This window comes from Anopheles cruzii, chromosome 3 (genome assembly GCF_943734635.1).
Source record: "Anopheles cruzii chromosome 3, idAnoCruzAS_RS32_06, whole genome shotgun sequence".
NCBI lineage: Eukaryota > Metazoa > Arthropoda > Insecta > Diptera > Culicidae > Anopheles > Anopheles cruzii.
In genome coordinates this window covers 86,905,267-86,909,594 of record NC_069145.1, presented here as the reverse complement: position 1 = coordinate 86,909,594, position 4,328 = coordinate 86,905,267, and positions in this window count along the sequence as shown.

Sequence of the window (4,328 nt, the reverse complement as noted above, 5' to 3'; positions counted from 1 at the left end):
CGCCTACTGTTGCACTGTTTCGTTGTTGATGGTTTGCCTTTTCTCCGGTTACTTTGATGTCCTTTTTTGCCGTTTCGGCTCAGAGATGCCGGTTTGCTGTTTTCCGCTCCGTTCTCCGTTAATTTGTGTTGGTCACCGAACTGGGGCCGGACTTTGACGACGAGTGCCGAATTTGATGACAGGCGAAGAAATAAAGTGATCATGAGGATCACGATCGCTGCAACCCGACAAGTGACCCGAGCGACCGAGATTTCGATGGGCCGATGGCGGGGAAAAGGGAAACCGGGTAACGAACGATCATGACGATCGCACGAATTGACTAATGGCTTGCTGGCACCCCCCGGGATTCGGGGATGTTGGGAGAGAAATTTACGAGCATCCTCGCCGGCCAACGCCGGTCGGTCGGAACGCTTTAATGTGCTCTTCGTTCCGACCGCTTCGGCGTATCCTGGTAGTCCCTTGTAGGTTTGTATTTATTTATTTTCATTGTGCGTGCGATGTGACGATGGCTCTATTAGGGAGGAAGAGATAAAGCGGCCAAACACGACAACGTGCGCGCCAACAATGCAACAACATCCCACATCCGAGAATTTCGAGGCCCTAGGTCGAGGGATACCGGTCTCACTTTGAGCGAATGCCGCCGCCAAGAGCTACACCGATTTCTGGAGAAACAATAACAAATGGCTGTCTCAATTCCCGACGATTCCCGAGGATGATGTTCGTCATCCGGCGAACTACTGGAATTGACAAATTGATAAGCGAGTGCCGCAAGTGTCCTCCGAGGCTTTGTCGGCTTTTGCGGGCTTTTATTGTTGTTTGTCTTCCGGATCACGATAAAATAGCAGGTTTTGGAGGATTTTTAAGAGAAAATATTATCCTTGTAACGCTACCGGAACTTATCGTGCGGATGAGCGACTATCCGAGGCCAAGCACAAGAGAAGCCGCGATTGACAGCGTCCTTCCTTCAAAAGGGTGTGAAGTTCGATGGAATGTTTCTCAGCACTTAAAGCGAGCGCTTCTTTCACACCCTCCCACCGACACATCGTAAAAAGGGAGCATCCTTATGCATCTGTTTCGTCCCGCGCTTCTTCACTCGCGCCGCGTTTGCTCTCTCACAAATCACAACAATGTAGTTCGCCGCTTAAACCGTTTTGATGACCCGGCCCGGCCCGGTCCGGCCTGTCCCGCGTTTATAGACCGTCCACGTCCTGCGGTGGTCAAAAAGGTGTTTGTCCGATTATCCTGCACCTTGACGGGGATCGCTGCGAGATCCCTGGAGCCTATTGAAAAATCAAACTCTCATAAAAACGAAAACAACTCAATCAAGGATCGTAAATTGCCGCATTATGTGCGTGCGTCCTGCTGACGGGATGAAAGGTACCGGAGATCGGGACCTTTTTAATTCGTTTGCCCCCCGACTGCTCGTTATCAAGTGCAGAAGTCGTTCTCAGGATTCCGACTGACTGTGTTGTTGCCGAAGTGAAGTTGCCGGCCATCGAGTCGAGCAGCATAAGCAAGTTTTGCCTCCAACCCAAAGACCCAAAGTCAAACCTACTTTCGCTCAAGTGAATCATCTCAAGTGTGATCCTGAAATGGTTGGGTTTCTTTCCTTTTCCCATCCCACGCGAAGAAAGGATCCGATTCTTTCCGATTGTTGCCAGTGCGTCAGATGCGGGATGTTTGATATTCTAACGGTGTTAAAAGCGAACACACAGGAGCACGGGAGCACTTATATTATAGGGTGCATTGCATCATTAATAATATTATTCCAATCGTTCAAAAGTGATCGCAGCCACCGTTGCATTGACGAAGCCAACATAAGACGCTTCGTTCAACTTATGTTCCAAGTATTTGAAAAGGTTGTTTTGGAGCCCTAATGACCTGCATAATTGTGTTCCTCAACATGTGTAACCCTTCCATCGGAGAACGTTCTCGGAACGTTCGTTCGGTTGTTCTCTGTTTTGCATCGAAATTAGTTCCAAATAGGTCACGATACAACTTGTGTGCATTCTTAAGCGGTGTTTGTTGGAGCGTTGAAATGACCAAATTGCAGCCATGCTGACCCTTATAACGGGCCTTTCGTTCGGCTGTCGCCACACAACTGCAACCGCCCTGTCAAAAGTCGTTCACTTTCACCTCCAGAAGTGAAACGAAAACAAAAATGGGAGCAACAGCATTGTAGCAGCAAATAAAAGTTTACAACACTTACCAGCGGCCAAAAGGTGGCGCAATATCACCGGGAACCGTTAGAAAACCTTTGTTTCCCAAAACTACACCATGTTTGGATGGCACTTTGCTCGGTGCATCAATAAAAGTCTGTCTAGAATCGAGCTGTGTACGGAACTGCCAAACTTGGACCAACGCTAACGGGACTTTTCTGGAACCCTCGTTTGTTCGCTGCGCCACAGATCTGGAACACACGATAAGTACCTCCCGCGGAACAGTCGCGAGTAGGCCGCTTACCGACCGAAAGTCCTCCTTCGTGTCCCGCAGGGGCTTTAAGACGAGAATGCGCTGCCATCGGTTGGACAGAAGGGGGTGCAATAAAAGAATTAAACATTCTTCGTTGAAAACCCGACTAGGAGAGGTCCCTCCACCAACCCTTTCGGTGTGCGCACGTATAATCCTTTTGCGGTAAAAATAACGTCACAAAACACGTGATCGCCGAGTATCATAAAATGTGTCGCTCCGGACTTCAATTGTTGTTACCAGAGCACAAGTCGCTTCCTAATACAGTGTGTCCCCGGAGAAGAGGGATACGCGTAAGGCCATGGAATTGGCCATTTTATTGCCCCGAATCCCGTGCTCATTAACGCTGGACCTGCAGGAGCCCGGCGATTCGAAAACTGCCCGCAACTTGGCCGCTTGGTGAAAGCACCCAGCTTGCTTAGCACTGCGATCGATCCTAGCACGATCCTACACGTACTGAGGTCCGTCCGCTTTGGTAGGAGGTGTAGAAAGGATTAGGTGTAGTGAAAACAAATTTTTATTGCTTCCTTTGTCTGTCCGGCCGGCCGTCTAACCCTTTTGGCAGCGAACGTCCCCGATCCTGTCCCCGGAATCCTGCGAAAGGGTTATGTGCTTTCGGATGCCCGTTCGGATGACGGTTGATGCTCGCAGGCAGGGTGATCGGTGTCGGTGGGAACCCATACCCACAGCACGCTGGGGTGGAGATTCTTGGGCGGAATTTCCACAAAATATTTTCCGTATTTAACGCCAAATTATACGCATTACGGGTGAGCGTTTTGGCTACCGGTTTGAAATGTCCCACCGATGGTTCGATCAAGCGATCGCTTCGCTACCCGCCGACAGCCGGTTGCGCTAATCCATTTTATGGTCCATGCAAACCTCAAATCTGTGACCCCATCGGCAGCGCGGCATTCGTTCCGAGGGAGCTTAGGCTTAAGCGATCACGCGGCGTGATTTATGGCTGTAAATAATGAGTTGATCATCGATTCATGGGGAGCATTGCAAATCCTCAGCTTTCACTGGCGAATGGATCGAAGCCAGCGCATTGTTGCTGGCATGTCCTAACCAGGTGGTTGCCGGAACGGAGGGGGCATTGGCGAGGACACCACAAAGTTCTCGTGGTCCAGGCAATGCAAGAAATGTTTAGAAACAAACAAACATCACCTGCCTTCGCCCACTGGCTCAAGGATCCAGCTTTCCCCCGAGGATAACCTAGGACCGACTAAACAAGGATCGCCAGTAAATGAAGCCGTTTCAGTGCAGAGCCGGAACGCAAGTCATTCGTTGGCAATGCGTCATCGTTGGACGATTTATCAACGACCAGCCAGCCTGCGGGAAAACCGGGAAAAGCCCTCCGTCTGGACGCCATTACGCGGTGAATCCCGTCGACGGTGGAGAGATTAATGAAGCACGCGCGCGCTGACGTGATGAGACAGAGGCAAATTGAAAACCCGGACGGACAGAACCCCGGATCCTTGTAGATCCCATGCGATCGTCTGCCTCATATTAAACGCAAAACAAATAAAGCAGCAGCTGCCATTTTGTAATCAATTGATTTCCGTGTTTGTTTGTTGATACGAGTAACTAATTGATTATGATGCTTAAAAGCCAATGACGATAAATCAATTCATGGAGGATAGAAACAATCGCGCTTCGGATCGGATGCATCCTGATCTTGATCGAGATCTGCTGTTTACCTGAGCGACGTGCTTTCCGTGCAGCAAATTGGCTCAATAAAACGAAACAAAGCAAAAGTCAACTCGCTGTGTCCACCTTCAACTTATGCTAACCATTCTGTGGACCTGATGTTTGCCCGGATTGACCCGCAGCGAAGTGCCATTACCATTACGTGTGCAATG